A 16891-nucleotide genomic window follows, 5' to 3' on the forward strand; every position below is an offset into this window, starting at 1 on the left:
TGCCATGACAATCTCCTCCATCCTCCATCTTATTCTCCAATGTGACTTCACACTCTCAATCATGAGTCTTGCTTTTCTGCTCTTCAATCTGGGCAGGTTTTGGACTGCTTCTTCCAATGAGAAGGGGCAGACGTGATGTGTGGCTTCCAAGGCTGGGGCATAAAAGCCAATGCCGCTTCAGCTTTGCTCCCTGGAATACTTCTGCTTGGACCCCCGAGGCTGCTATGTAGTAAGAAAGTCAGACCACCTGAGGAGGGCAAGTAGAGGTGCTCTGTTGACAGTTCCAGCTGAGCCCAGCCTCCGAGTGGTCCTTATCCAGGCCCCAGGCATATGCAAAGGAGCTTTTAGAAGGTTCCTAGCCCTAGTCATCAAGTCACCTCTGGCCATGGGAACCTCCCCAGCTCAGGTCTCAGACATTGTGAAATGGTGATAAACCATCTTTGCAATACCCAGTCTAAATTCCTGACTCTCAGAATCTAGGAGCATAATCAGAGAGCTGTTATTTAAATCCGTGAAGTCTTGCGATAGTTTGTTATGCAACAATAGTGTCTGAAGGACTCTATTTTTCCCTTTGTGAGGTACATAGCCCTGCACTGGCCTTTCTTCTCCTCAGCCATCCCTCGCTGGTTCCCACCTCAGGATCTTTGTCATTGCTGTTCCCTCAGCCTGGAACAGTCTTCCCTGCCTCTTCCCATGTCTGCCTTCTTATCAGCATTGAAGTAATTCAAATATATTTTATATAATATGTGTTAAATAATTATAGGCCTATACATGACATATACATTATAATATATTATAAACATATAAAAAAATTAAAGGGTCATATAATAATGGCCAACAAGTTCCTGAAAAGATGCTCACCATTACCAGTCTTCAGGGAAAAGCTATGCACACACTCAAATGGCCCAAAGTAAAAAGTCTGACAATGTCGAGTATTGGTGAGGATGTGTAACCACCGGTGTGCTCACCTGTTGCTGGGGGGGACGCAAAATGGTGGAGCCACTTGGAAACACAGTTTGGCAGTTTCTTGTGAAGGTCTACATAGAGTTACCATATGAGCCAGCAATTATATGCCGAAAGATTTATCCACGAGAAGGGACAACTTATGTCCACACAAAGACGTGGGCATGAATGTCTGTAGCAGTTTTACTCACAATAGCCCGAAACTAGAGGCAACTTCCTGTGTCTATCAGCGACAGCATGGACAAACACTGTGGTACGTCCATACCAAGGAATATTATTCAACCATGAAAAGGAACAGACGGATGAGACGTGCAACAACTCAAGAGCACTGGGCTAAGTGAAAAAAGCCGGGTACAAAAGACTACATACTACATAGTTCCATTTATGTGACATTCCAGAAAAAGCAGAACTATAGGACGGAAAGCAGCTCAGTGGTTGCCAGGGGCTGGGAGAAGGGCAGACTGACTGTAAAGGAATTCAAAGAAACTTTTGGGGGCGAGGGATGTGTCGTACACCTTGGTAGCAATGGTAGTTACACAACTGTACACATTTGTCAACACGCATTGAACTGTATGACGATTACGGGTGAACTTAATATATGTAAATTTAACTCAGTAAATCTGTCTTTTAAAAAAAAAAGCTTTCTTCTTTAGAGAGGACTTCTCCAGCCCCATTTTATCTAAATGACGTTCTCACCCACCATGATTCTCTCTCCCGTGATTTTATTTCTACATAGTATGTAACGATGCTAAAATTTTATATACATATATATAACTTTATTTGTAATTTTATACAATTTTATAATATATATTCATATATAATATCACATATATAATTTTAGAAATCATTAAGTACTACAAGGTGTGATCAAAGAATACAGTGAATGCTGCTGCCGAGTGCCACGCAACAGAAAGGCAGGGACCTTCAATACAGGAAGCAGCACGTGGAACCCTAGTAACAGTGTGTGTGACAAGTTTCAGGTTGTTCGGTGCAGTCAGTCGGGTGTGAGCTACGGTTGAGAGAAGGTGTGTTTTAAAGTGTGGCATCAATCACGGATCACGAACAACACATTAACATGAAATAAGCAAACGGTTTCCTTCTCCATCGTGACAACTCTCCGTGTCACATATCGCTTCTGGTACGGCAATTTCTGTCAAACAAAAACATTACGGTGTGTCCTCATCCACCTTACTCACCGGATCTGGCACCATGCGACGTCTGGCTCTTCCCCAAAGTCAAAATGACCATGAAAGGTAAATATTTTGAATCGATTCAGGACCTCGAGGCAGCCACAGCAGCGCAACTGAAGACACTCACGGAAGAGGACTTCCAGAACTGCTTCAGAAAGTGGCAAGAACGATGGGATAAGTGTGTACAAAGTGAGGGGGGAGTATTTTGAGGGGGATTAATGGCAATGTGTCTTTTACTGTAATAATTTTTTTATTTAAACATTCACCATATTATTTGATCACACCTTGTATGCAGAAAATAAAACAAAATCATGTGAGAGAATTATAGTGAGTGAGGATATGTGTGTGTATACAGATATGATTTTCTGCATATAAATTTCTAAAATAGTATATATAATTATATATTATATAATTTTAGAAATCATTAAGTACTATGCAGATAATTACACACACACATATACACACAATATGTGTGTGTGTATATTGCTTGCTTCTGTCTGGATCTTTTCGCTGGAATGGCTACCTCTCCAACAAAGGAATCACATCCATCCAGTTTGTTCTTTTTCTCCCTCGCTCCAGCACACTGAGTGCACACAATAGATGCTCAAAATAAATATTTCTTGAATTAATGAACAGGAAAACAAAGGAGCTTGGGCGAACAGATGTAGTGACCTAAGCTGTATGAAAACCCATTTTTGAATCGTGAACTTAATTACTTCTGGACTCCGCTACTTCTCAGCTGGAGCTCACCCTCTGCCAGAAGAACCTACAGCCCTTTCAGAAGAGCCAAACGTGGGTGACGAGATCTCCAGAGCAGTCCCCTGGAGTTCTCTCTCCATGGGGTCAGGGGACAAGATAAGAGCTTTTTCCTGGACAGATCGGGTCAGAGAAGAAAGCGCTCCCCATGCGTGGCTGCGACATATGTTCTGCTCAGGTAATAAAAGCTTGGTCAGAAGACTTGCGCCCTTTGGGTTTCATTTTATTTTATTATTAAAAACCAAACATGTGGAACACAGATAATTGGGTTCTGCAGGAGGCTTCCTTTGGCTCCTGCATCTGAGGAATTTAATGAGGGAGAAAACAGAGGGAAATATATACATAGCTATTCAGTATATTTGGAAGGGTTGAAAGCAAAGTCGTACTTCAAAGGATTATTAGGATAACCTCTCTGGGCAAGTTGTGATCAGTAATGCTGCCTGAATCGTCATATTGTGGCCTTTTTAAAGGATTTGGAGGCGGGTGGGGGATTGTAAGATTTTTGTTTTTGTTTTTCTTCAATTAGTTTTCAAAGGAAGAGTAGAGTGATGGTAGAGCCAAACTTTTAAATGTCCTTCTTGGAATGGTCAGAATTGAGTTTCAAACCTTAATGTGCTCCAAGGGACCATAATCCAGGCTGGAAAATAATTATTTTCCATGCTCCAGAGCCCCTTCGCCCCTCTGTCTGCACTGTCCCGGACTAGTTAAGTCCCCACATGCGGGGTATGTTGCCCCGTTAAGTGTCCCCTGCCCCTGCCTCTCTCAGCATTACGAAGGGGGCAGGTTCTCCGTCCTAAACTCTCGGGGACCATTCCAAGACCAGCGTTAGCAGAGTAATTTAAACAGCGTAGCCCTCGGGAGTTTGAAAGGGTGAGACAAACCGTGGTTCAAGTCCAGCTGGGTTCCCCGCGTGTGTCAATGAAGTGGCATCTCCAGAGCTCTATTGTGTCTGCTCGGTTCACTCAGTGTTACGCTGGGGAGATTCATCCATGTTTTTGCGGGAGGTGGTAGCTGGTTCATTTGCAGAATCGTGTTCTTCTCGATGACCCTATCGCAATGTAGTCAGTCACCTAGCAACGACGTTGTCACGAAGGTTCTTGCACACAGACTGGTGACCTTGGGCACCGTTTGCCCTCGAACACCCTCAACCGCCTAGCCCAGGAGTCCAAACCCCTTTTGGGGTCATGGACATCTTGGATAACCTGAAGAAAACTGAGGCCCCCTGCACCCCCACATGCACAGACACACACAGGTCTAGAGAGACAGAGGTATAGACATATACAGTACTGCATACCATGTGGGGTGGGGGCTGCCCTCATGGAGGTTCTAGTACATGCGGGGATCACCTCAGAAACTTCAGCTGGACTGTGATCTGGGAAGGGAGGCAGAGAGGCCTTCTCCGTGGTGCAGGGCAAGCTGTATCTCTGTGGGGGGCACCAGAGAAGGGAAGGTGGGTGTCCCTCCAAGTCTGCTCCTGAATGCCTTTGTTTTTCCCTGCTTGGTGCTGGGAGGATTCCAGCCCCAGAAAGGGAGAAACGAGAGGTCGGTCTCCCCGGCATAGCCCCAAGCCCCATGGCGCGGCAGCAAAGCCCGCTCGGCTCTGTGTGGATGTCTGTGTTTGCACCGAGGGCGAGGGGAGGCCGCAGCCAAGAACAGCCCATAATTCTGTACACAGCAGATTGAGTTTCTTGCAGAATTTGCTCCCAGAGGAAACGTCTGCCATGGCAGGAGTTGAGTGTGGCTGGGGCCTCGGAGAGCGGGTAAGCTGTGTGTGTCAGAAAGCACCCACAGCAGGGTTTGCAGTGATTGGGGGGGTATTCTGGGGGGCATCTACAGTGGGGTCTGGCAGTCCCCCACTAGAGGGTCTCTATGCTTTAGCGAGCTCTGTTCTGCCTCTCTCCAGAGTATGCCCCTCTCCTAGGGGCAGGGGCACATCCCCCTAGTACTAATACCCCATGTTCAGGGTACTGGACACAGAGACTTCTGCCCATACGGGCACCACCCTGCATCCAGATCCTGCGTGGTCCGATCCCGTGGATCCATCCCTGGAGGGTAAATCTCCCCACCCTCATGCTCACCCCTAAGGCTGGGGGACAGTCAAGGGGTGGCTGTTTGCTGAGGGGATGTGAATGAGGCTTGGACTTGCCCGCTGGGGTGTCCACACATGTGCACCGCGTCTATCTCGGTAAAGACAGACTGCGGTGGGGCGTAAAGGGAAGGCTGGGTGTCAGCTCTTCCCACATTACCAGATTCTGGGACAGAACTCAAGTCCACTTGGCCTCCCAGGTTATTAGAAAGATACACGTGTCAACTTGTCAGATGATAGCACACGTTTCCTTAATACTTTGCCAGCTTGATTATAACTTGGAAGTTCTCAGAGTATGTGGACCTCGATTGGTACCCTCATCCTGGGAGCCCCGGTGTCAGGGATGGGTCTGCCCAGGTGTCCAGCCCAATGGCTTGTTTTTTTTCCCTCTGCCTGGGAGTGCAGCTCAGAGGCAGAGGCAGATGAGTGGGGTCAGAAGCTCAAAGGCAAAGATTCACCCCCTCACCCCATAGCAGCTTCCAGGGGCAAGTGACCCACCTGATCCACTCCTATTGAACTTGCGTCCTGTAACTCTCCTGGGGGGAACTCAAGTCTCCCATCTCCAAAGCCCTGGAAAGGACACGGGAGCTGTCGGTCCAGGAGATCCATTCTAGCTCTGGCTTAGCCCCTCACTTAGGTGAGGGTCCGTATGACAGCTTGGTCACCCAGGATGCTGTAATTCTGTGTCTCTCTCTGCAGTTCCCTGTGTGTCTCTCATTGTCTATTGCTCTCCCTCTGCTTCCATCAGCTCTGTGCCACTGTTCCCGAGTTTCTGGCTTTCCTGCGTCTCTTCCTCTCTCTGTGTCTTTGCTCGATGCTCATCCCTCTCTGTTTATCTCTGTACATTTATGTCTGATGCACCTTCCGTGTTTCCTAAGCTGATGAATCTCTCAATGCCTCCCCCCCCCCGCAACTGGCCTTTTGGGGGAGCTGCCCTCAGAGACCCCAGAACCCTCAGTGCCCATTTTGCCTCCCTCTCACCTGCAGCGCCAGCCCTGGGCTGCTGGAGAAGAAAGTGACAGAGTGAGCTCAGCCCTGTCTGGGTTAGACCAGGCACCCACTTTCTCCTGCCCAGACCCAGGGTGCCTAGCCATCTGGAGCTCTTCAAAATTCCAATTAAAAACAATTTGAACTAGGTTTGCCATAACTCCTAAAATATGTGTTTCAATCCCCTTAGCCCCATTGGCCGCCTGAAGAAGCCTGGAAGCTCCCTGCTAAGAACCGAATCTACATTTTCCGGGCCTCCCACAGTGCCCGTCGCCTAAAGAGGTACTTTTGGGCACCAGCCAGGGTGGGGTCTTACCAATTTGATGCCTAAAGGGAAGAGGAGAGAGAGAGCCGATTTTAGAAGCCCCCTGGCCCAGCACCTCGCTGCCGGAGTGTGGGTCCTGGGAACCAGAAGGAAAGGTCTGGGGCAGCGGGCGTCACCAGCCTGAGGAGGTGGCCTCGCTGGAAATAGGGACGCGGGCGGAGCTTCCAACTTGCCCAGGTTTTCATGCTCCGAGTCTGGGGCCACACCCGACTCCCCCGCTAGAAGTCATGCCTGCCAGCTCTTCCCTTCTCCAGAAGGTGGCTGGATTTTTTTTTTATTATTCCAAATAATAATTTTAAAAAATTAGGTCAAGATTACTCCAGGCAAACACGTCTCGTCCAAAATTTAAGTTGGGGACTGTTCAATTCCAATGCAAATGGCCCAGCAGAGGGTTTTGCAAAAACTTTCCCGAATGGAGCAAAAACGGTTCCACTCGGCCTCCAGAAATTGAATGCAAACGTTGCACGTCCCTAAAGGGCATTTTTTTTGGGGGGTGGGGGGGGTGGGTCCACAGCTCTCATCCGATTTTCAAAGAGCTCCCAGGAACCCACCACCACCGCTGAAAGGGTGAAAAGGTTACCAATCGGTACAAAGGTAGGTTTTCAGAAGAAAACCTCTGTCTGCCCACCCCTCTTATTTTTTATCTCCCCCTCCTCACCCCACCTCCTTTTTCCTTTTGCAACTTTTCTTTGACATTTCAAAGCCCCCTCTCCTGGTTTCGATTTGAAGCTCCCGGATAAAATCGATCAATTTCAAAAGGTGTAGGATTCCGGGTCTGGAATTCAGAATCCTCCCCCTTGAGCGAGGGCGGAGCTGGAGCCAGAGGAAGGAGAGCAGAAAGACTTTGCTTCAGCACCTCGTTTCCCCGCTGTTCCCCCCTCCCCACAAGGACGCTCCCCCCACCTCAAAAAAAAAGAGGGGCATCAAAGAAAAAAGTTTAAAGTTCTTGGCGAGCGAGCACTCTGCGCCCAGAACGCCTGGCGTGGAGGGAGCCGGCCGTTGAGCTTGCCCGCCCACTTCGCGGCAGGAAACTCCCAAATCTGTTTTCTACCTGCTTTCTGCGACCTCAGGTATTTGAAGAAGCCAGCCCGGCAACTTTAAAGGGCTGCGAGGTGGCCAAGGTCATAAACGGGAAGACAGAAAGCGACTCTTGGAGCTGAGACCTAATTCCTGTTTTATTGATTAAGGAGAGAAGCCTAGATGGAGTTCAAAAACAAGATGGAAAGTTGGAATGTCCCACCCAAGTCCTCTTTAACCCAAGTCCTCTTCAGCCTTCCAAACAGCCTCTGTGCTGTTCACCCCAGCTCACCTCTGTGGGGAAGGGGGGCGCCCAGGGAGGGAAGGTGGAAATTTATGGCTGTGGCCCTCGCAGGAAATTCAAGGGGCTAGGCTCAGGGGGTGGGGGCAGAATTGAATCTCACTCCCTTTGGTTACCTTGTGAGCTGCAGGTGAGAGGGTCTATCCTGGCCAGCGATTTTTTTCTTTATTTAAAATGGTGACATTTTATTCATCATCGTGGACCTTTTTTTGCATTCATTTTGATTTTTTAAAATATATTGCATCAAAATATGATTTATCTGGATTACTGAGATTTTTGCCCCCACCTTATCTGCAGCGTCGGGAGGCTTGCTTTGGTCCCTTCCTGGGTTGGAGAACAGCTGGGGATTGGGGCACTGCAGAGAGGCCTGGGTACTCAGGAATTGGAGGACAGAAGGCAAAAAGGGAGATTTTGAGGGTGCTGAACTTGTTTTCTGACGGGGGCCACCGGTCAGATCAAGGCAAGTGAGGAATCTCATTTTCCTCCCCTAGGATGTGGCACCGTTCCTTGTGACATCTCTGGCTGTGATTGAGAGCAGGGAGCCTTGACCATCTGACGTGGGGTCAGAGGCCTGGATTTCGTTCCTGGGAGCTCGAATCAAACTTACTGTGTGGCCTGGGGCAGGCCCTGCTGTGCCGAGACTGTGGCCTCCTTGGGGAAATTTTTTTTTTTTTTTAGTGGAAAAGACCAGCCAGATACATCGAGAACATGTTAAATAAAGCAGTTTTCCAAAATGCTTTTGGCTCATTCATGGTTTTTTTTCTTTTTCTTCTATTTTTCAATCCCCAGAAAGCCTCCATTTTATTAAAAGGCGTATAATAATGGCTAAGATTTATGGAGTGTTCACCCCAGGTCAGACACTTCGCCAAGCATTTTCAAAGTATTATCTCTTTTAATCTTCACAACAAGTCCAGGAGATAGGATCTATCCATTATCCCCATTCAACAAATGAAGAAACTGAGGCCCAGAGAGGGGAAGTAATTTGTTTAAGGTCACACAGCAGCTGAAAGATAGACTTCAGAGATCAGGTGAGTTTCCTCCAAAGATCCAGTTTTCAAGCAGAACACATTTGTGAAAATTTTGCTGCATTTGCCTTTAAGGAGACTTAAGAACGGAAGTGTGGGGAAATTCAGAGAGGTGAGGCCACTTGTTCAAAGTCACACAGCCAAGGCAGTTTGCAGAAGCTGCCTCGGCTCGGCACTTTCTGGATCATCTGCGTGCAGACTGGCCTTCCTTGCCCTGCTCATGTCCCCCAGAATGAACTAAACCGTCATCCAAAAACAGCTGCTTTTTAGCCAGTAACAACCTAGGCATGGACTCTGTGTACCAAAGGCGTTTCAATAAGCCACAGAGCCTCAGGCCGAGAGAGAAGGCTCTGGAAGTCTGGAGCCATGGATGGCGGATGGAGCAGACCGAAAACATAAGAGGAGAAACTGGGCAGAGAAAATGTCCTGATCCTGCCTAAAATTCCAAGAAAATAAAAAGGATGCAATGATTAGAGGAACGGTTGCAGCAGTATGAGTGTCATAGAGAGGAAAGCATCCCGGTTGGTCCCCATGCGTCGTCCTTCATATCTCTAGAGTATTTGTTGTTGAAGAGGAAACAGCTGTGAAGTTAAAAAACACTTCCTGAGTGAAGCAACTCTGTGTCCCACAGAAGCTGGGGACATCTGATTTTGTGTGGTGCCTTCAGTGCAGAAGTAAACATACTGAGACTTTTAGCTTTTCACATAAACCACTCAGGGAAGGCATGTTTTGTTTTTTTGTTTCTTTTTAGGTCTGTGAGATTTGGGGTTCTAATGTTGGGTTCAGGAAACAAGGTCATCAGAGATCCGATGGGCAGCTGGAAATGGACGACCTATAACAAACTCTGAAATATTTTTTCCTGTCGCTAATGGTCATAATAATTTTGATGCATAGAGGGCTTACTCTTCAGGGCTTTAAACACATTTTCTCCTTTTGTCTTCACTCCACACTGCTGTGATAGATGAATAAGTCTTGCCTTTTCACCTGCGAGGAAAGTGAAGCACAGCCAGGCTAAATTATTCACCCAGGGTCACACAGCAATTACAGTAAATGAAAAAGCTAGGATTCAAAGCCAGTATTTGTTGAACTCCAGACACCATGTTCTTAACCCATTCTAGGAAACTTTGGACCAGGGGCAAAGCTGAAGGAACATACTAAACCTTTTTATCTCTTTTAAACTTTTATTTATTTAAGTGTGTTTTTTCCAGGACCCATCAGCTCCAAGTCAAGTAGTTGTTTCAATCTAGTTGTGGAGGGTGCAGCTCATAAGTGGCCCATGTGGGGATCGAACCTGCAACTCTGTTGCTAAGAGCACTGCACTCTAACCAACTGAGCCAACCGGCTGCCCCACATACTAAACCTTTTGCAAGGCTGTCCGGGAAGCCTCAGAGAATCAAAGCACCAAAGAAATGCCAGAGTTCTAAGAGCAAGGCTCAGAAAGTTCTTAGTCTCTTCTCCAGGAGTCAGGAGAAGGAGACGTGTTCAGGAGTGTAAAGTGGTTGTTCAGGTCAGCCAGAGTTGCCCGGAAGCGTGGAAACTTGGATAAGGGCTGAGATTGACTCGGAGATACCATCCCCCAAGCCAGATGATGCTACATGAGATTTCTAGTGATCAGTGTCCAGAAGAAATACCATCTTCCAACCTGTTTGAGCCAGAGCTTAACAGAGCAACGAGCATTTGCTGAGGACAGGTGAGCCATGTCTACTAAAGTGCCAAGTAAACACTTGGGGGCAATATCGAATTTTCTCTCCCCAACAATCCAGTGAGTAATTATTGTCAACCATGTACAGTTGTGCCGGTCATGCACTGCACAAAGGGGATGCCATTCACGCTCACCTTTGCGCATTATATATATTTATTACAACAGCTTTCCAGCAGATGGCAGTAGAGTGTCTTGTTTTAATGACATCAGTATATTAAGACACATTTCCAACATGGAAGAAGTAAGGTGACTTGGGGAAGGCATGCCTTTTTCTAATTTTGCAAGGGCACGGTACAGACTAACAGTAACCCTGGCTGTTACCATCCCTCCCCTTCACAGGTGGGCACACTGAGGTTCAGAGAGGCGGAGTCCCGGGCTCAGGGCCACAACACTGGTGAGAGGGGAAGTCAGCTTTCAAACCTGGGACTAACCATCGCCTGGGCTTCCAGCCATTTGTAATGGGGATCCTTGGAGGTTGGGAAACACGTGACCCAACAAGAAGAGGAATAGAGCACAGGCCATTACTTCAAGTGATGGTCTATTGGTGGTACCCTGAAAAGGAACAGAGAGAGCTGGTCAGAGCGTAAACTCTGCTTTGGTTCTTTATGCTTGATAACATCATAGCACTGACTTTTGACATAAAGGAGCTTCCAAATCGTCATGGAGAGAACTCACTTAGACGCTCGTTAGGGCTCAATTCCATAACATCCATATTCTGGTTGTGCTAAAATTTGTTCACATCATGCATTACTGCATCAGCTTTGCAGGCCTACCTTGACAATTTGAAAGTCTTTTCATCCTGCAAGGATACAGTGTGTCCTAGTTACATAGTATCATGGGTCCACAGCATCAGAGCAGGGACTCTGATTTGGCTTTAACCTCCCACCTCTCCTGCTTACAGCTCTTGTAACCTTGAGCAATTGATCTATGCCTTCTGAGCCTCAGTTTCCACATCTGTGAAATAGGATAATAGTCCCTACTGTGGGAGAAGTGAGATAATACAAGCAAAGTGTTTAGCACAGCGCCTGGCATAGGAATGATGGCTAGCGTGATTGTGAAACACGTTGATTTGCACATGGTTGAACCCTTAGTTCTCATCTGTGTACTGAGTGGATGCATCTCAGACCAAACCCTACAGCCCAGCATGTAGGTTTGGGCACTTAGGGCATTTTTCACATGCTTCCGGTCACCAGGGCTTCCTGGAAGGGTCTCTTTTTTGGGGACATGCTGTCATCCCTTTTTTTAGCCCTATTTTTCTTCTGCCTGCAGCTGGAGATGGGGGAATTGTTGGGAGTGAGGGCATCTGGATGATTTGTGCAGCTGTGGCTGCCTTGGGTTCCCTTATGGAGAAAGAAAATGAGAGAGAGAAAGAAAAAGGGAGAGAAAGGGAGAAGGTGGAAGACGGAGATGGTCAATCCAGAAACTTTCACGAAGTCCTAAATTTATTTTGCAAACGATGACTTTAATAATTCAAGCCCAGCAAACTCGGCTGAGAAAGGCAAAGTGCCACCTCATTCGGCACCTTGGTGACATTTGGAATTTAGAAGCCTGTCCTCTCACTTCAGCCTGATGATGTCACCAGAAACCCGCGATGGAATTTCCACATCCCGCCCCCCCCCCCCAACCACCACCAAAATAAAGTTATTAAGGACGCTGGGGAACTTACAATTTTTAACATTTATTATATAATTGTTATGATTATTACCACTCTAATTTATTTCCCTACTTAAAAATGTTCTGGCAACTGTAACTCATTTTAGGCCAATCCTTGCAAACCAGGAGACCTGGGGTTATTTAGAGAGAGCGTTTAGCCAGGTGCGTGAGTCTCAAATTTCCTCAAAATTGCTGCAGGGCCTCACTCAATATAGAAATAAGCAAAGAACAGTGTGTGTATTATATCAATATTATGATAATGTGCACCGAATGCAGATCATAAGTGATTAATTCGGTCGTTTTCCAAATGCATCCCCGGGGGTTTCGATCCTAACCAGCCTGCGAATGAATACATGCACACACATAATCCCATCTTCCTAGAGCTCCGTGGCAAAACACCTCGATCAATGCAAAACGAGGGACGAGAAATTAGGTGTATACAGCGGGGAAAAGGAGCATGTTCCTTGTGGGCTCCACGTTGTCTCTCACCGGCATGGGGGAAGGGGCAGAGAAAGGAGAGATTCAGGAGGGTTAGGGCCAATAAAATTAGCTGAATCCTATCATTATGGAGTATTTCACCAGTAGTTTAATATTGTACAGATGAAAAGCTCTTCTAAGGAGAAGTTTGCATCTGAGGTTAAACTGAGGATTTGGTCTGAAAAGCCTATGAGTAAATTAAAAAATGGACTCCTTCATGGACAGTTAAAATACCAGTCGATTTGTGTTAATTGAACAATTGAATGTTTTATGTTCAGTAATGGGGTACCCTGTTATAATGCTGATGATTTAAGGGAGGGTTTATTGAGCACTTACTATGTTCCAGGTATTGTGGGAAGGCAGTGGTTTTCCCTGAGGGAGGATGAGTCATGTGCCCTTCAGGGGTCATTTGACAATGTCTGGAGATTTGATTGTTACAACCGGTGGGAGAGGGGCTTGCTATTGGCCTCTAGTAAAGACTGGGCACGCTGCTAAGAGTCCTACAATGCATGGGACAGCCCCTGCATCAAAGAATTATCCAGCCCCAGATGTCAACTGTGGCCAGGTGGAAAAACCCTTTACATGCATCAACTCATTTCAGATTTGCAACAATTCTTCAGGCTAGTTATTATGATTACTTTCTCTGTTTTACGGATGAGGAAATGAGGTTGGGAGATGTTAAGAGGACTGTCCAAGGTCACTCAAGGACATGGAGCCAGGATGCAAAACCAGGTGTGTGGGATGTGGACGTTCCTACCTGCAGCCATGTGACAAACCGCCTCTCTGTAGATGTCCTGCCACACCGGGTATGTGTACTTACACACGTTGTAACTGCACTGAGCAAATTCTGGAAGGATGTATACCAATGTATCAATGCTTGTCTCTAGGGCTGGATTATGACACTTTCTTTTTCACTTTATCCACATATGAAGGCGTGTATCAGTTGCACAATCAGAAGAAAACAGTGATGGTTAAAAATAATATGTATGAAGTCTGCGTAGCAACGTGAGGAAGAATTTAGTCTATCTTGGTGAGTGGAACAAACAGGATAACGACGTGTATTTACCGTGACTACTCTTGGCTTTGCAAGAATCCAAGCCATGGGCATCAGCCTAGCCACTTGGTGGAGGAAATGCTGGGAACCAGAACGACCTCTCTGTTATGAGGTAGGAAGTGAATGCTTTCCCTCTATTTTACACATCGTCTGTTCAATTATTTTACTGTATACTCCTGTGGTATTTTTATTATTTTTCCTTTTTCACAAATTAAAATATGTTAATAGTAATATAAACAACAATAATATAAAATGCCTGTCTCAGTTCATTTTAAAAACATATGTAGTTCTTTTTTAATGTAAAAGAGTACAAACATTTGATGTATATTTTTCTGAGGGTTCTTTCATAGCTTTTTATAGATCCTCAAAGAGGTACAGGTGACCCCCAAAATAAGCACTGAAATCAGCATGTATTAAGCACTTACTTTGTTCCAAGAATTATGCTAAGCACTTCACAGGTAATCACCTCACTTACTGTCTCAATAACCCTATGAGGTTGATACTATTTTTATCCCTGTTTGACAGATAAGAGACAGAGGCTCAGAGAGGTTAATCACTTATCAAAAGACCCACAGCAGTAGAGTCGGAATTTGAACCCAGATCCATCTGATTCCCAGAGCTTTAATCATTTACCTCCTAAAAAGAGTTAAGAGGCATGGGATTCACTTATTCTTTAGGGCTCTTCCCAGTGTGACAGTTTATTCTTTTCCAAGAGGGTTTTAGGAACATGTGAAGTAGAATGCCACACATTGAACAAGAACTCTTGCACCTGAGAGCGAGGAAGCATCGCATTTGTGCTCAGTCAGAGAAAGACTCAGCTGTCTCTATTTTCTGCTGGCAGTTGGGCAGGGAATCAATCCCTGAGAATCCATAAGGCGCCCCCCTGGGGGTGGGGGTGGGAGTAGGAGTCGTGGCAGGAGAAGGTGGCTTCCATCAGGTTAGAAGTGGGTGGAGGTAAGGGCTTGAAGAGTAAGCCGTGGACAGGAGCCCTGGGAATGGCTATGGGTATTTTTAAGCTGCTTTGAAAACACTAGCAAAACTCCAGGCAGCCTCGCAGGGTGGACCTGCCATTCAAGGCAGGGATTGTAAAAAATGTGTTCCCCATTGGCGAGACTCCTAATTAACCACAAGCCACCATGTCCTAACTTTGGACTGCCCATGTCCTCCATTATGGCTCCTTGAAGGGTGGAAGAGGGTGTTAAATATTTAGGTGTGGTGAGAGTGGATGGTGGTGAAACCTTCAGTGGGTTATTACCTAGAAAACAGTGACCAACTCTGGTTACCCCCAAGGAGGGCCGCCCCAAGGCAGGGAATAAGGCCACTTGAGTTCAAGGCCACGACTGTTGTTGCTTCACTCCCATAGAATTTAAGGGGGCACCAACAAACTCGGTCATCAAGATAATAGTATCTTAATGTAATAATTTTTAAAAAAATCAAAATTAATACAAAATAATGTAGGATTTTAAATTTTATTTAAATTTTAAATAAACACGAGATCTGACAGGTCTAGGATTAAGTTGAGGAAAAGTAAAGAGCTGGGGGGAGGGGCGGTCAGACCCTGTTTTTGTTTAAAATTTGTTGCTGGAGAATTTTAAAAGAAATCCCAGCCATCGTGTTCTTTCATCCTTACACACTTCTGTGGGCACCTCTAACTAACACGGACTTTTTCTTTTTTAATGTCCCCTCAATGCTATTATCACATTGACAAATTTAACAATGAATCTCTTCTATCATCTAATACTCAGTTTAGAATCAAATTTTCCTGATTGATGAAAAAAAGGTTTTCATGTTGTTGTTGTTTTCTAATTAGGCTCCAAATAAAGTGCACATATTATATTTGGTTGATATGCCTCTTAGATATTTTTTCATTTAGAACAGCGCCCCATCTCCAACACAACTCTTTTTTTATGCTATTGACTTATTGTAGAAATAAATAATAGATTCTGGATTTGTCGTTTGCTTCCTGTGTGTCGTTTCATTTCTTCTCTCTATTGATTTCCCATTTTCAAGTTCATTGATTATTGCTTTAATTTTTTATTATGCCTTTTCCTCTACTTACTTTATTTTCCTCTTCTTGTTCTAGTTTCCTAAGATAGAAGTTTAGATGATTGATTTTAGATCTTTCTTCTTTCCTAAATATATGCATTCAATGCTGTCAATTTCCCTCTGAACACTGCTTTCACTAAATTCCACAAATTTTGGTAAGTTGTATTTTAATTTCATCAAACTATTTCTTAATATCTCTTGAGACTTCTTTGACTCATGTGTTATTTAGAAGTGGTGTTTAATCTATTATAAGCTTAATCTATTAATGTTATTATTTACAGTATGTTGTTGGATCTCCAGATATTTGGGGATTTTCTAGCTATTTTTCAAGTTTAATTCCGCTGATTTCTGGTTTAATTTCATTGTGATCTAAGGGCATTTATTGTGTGGTTTCTGTTCTTTTATATATGTTAAGGTGTGTTTTATGGCCCAGAGTGTGGTCTGTCTTGGTGAACATTCCATGTGAGCCTGAGAAGAGCGTGTATTTCACAGTTGTTGGATAAACTAGCCTATAAATGTTGATAGTATCCAGTTGATCGATGATATTGTTGAGTTCAACTATGTCCTTATGGACTTTTTCGTGCTGGCTCCATTCCTACTCATAGAGCGTGCTGAATTCTCCAACTGTAATAGTGGGTTTGTCCATTACTCCTTGCAGTTCTATCAACTTTTGCCGTGTGTATTTTGAAGTCCCTGTTGTTAGGCGCGTACATGTTGAAGATTGTTATGTCTTCTTGGGATTGACCCCTTTATCGTTATGTAATGCCCTGATGGTGTCACGTGTTCCCCCATCCTTTGTGTTTCCAGTAAATACCAGTGAGCTCTAGAGACTTCTATTGAATATTCTCTCACCCCACCCCTGTCTTCTCGCCTGTATCATTTCAGTGCCTGCATTTCTGTGCCTGGAAACTCTCTTGCTTATCAGGGCCAAGAAGTGCTGGGGATTCAACCGCCTCCTTGTGAACAGCCTGTAACCAATGAGTTCTGGAAATTGCTGTATAAATCCTCCAGCTGTCCCATTCCTTAGGTGGGTTAACTCTGAGGCGCATAGCTTACACGGACTCCCAGCATCACTGTATTTCACTTATACTATGTATGTTCTTCTCTGTCTGACTTATTTCACTTAATGTAATACCCTCTATGTCCATCCACATTGTCACAAATGGCAAGATTTCATTCTTCTTTATGGCTGTTTATTCCCTAATTTTTAATTGTAGGATCCAGTTGCATCTGGGATTCCTGCTTTCACACCTGAAATACCTGAGACATTCTCAAATGATCCCTCCATTTTTGATTCTTCCAATAGGGC

At 45.2% G+C, this 16891-nt stretch overlaps 1 long non-coding RNA gene across 1 annotated transcript; it reads left to right on the forward strand.

Annotated features, from left to right (window-relative positions):
* The first annotated feature begins 2722 nt into the window (after positions 1–2722).
* Positions 2723–8368, forward strand: LOC148757331 (uncharacterized). Its single transcript, XR_016022456.1, has 3 exons — positions 2723–3087; positions 6173–6264; positions 8117–8368. It is a non-coding gene; the product is annotated as an uncharacterized LOC148757331 (long non-coding RNA).
* Positions 8369–16891: the final 8523 nt, after the last annotated feature.

Source organism: Rhinolophus sinicus, chromosome 9 (genome assembly GCF_057876585.1).
Source record: "Rhinolophus sinicus isolate RSI-liver-muscle chromosome 9, RSI-T2T, whole genome shotgun sequence".
Taxonomy (NCBI): Eukaryota; Metazoa; Chordata; class Mammalia; order Chiroptera; family Rhinolophidae; genus Rhinolophus; species Rhinolophus sinicus.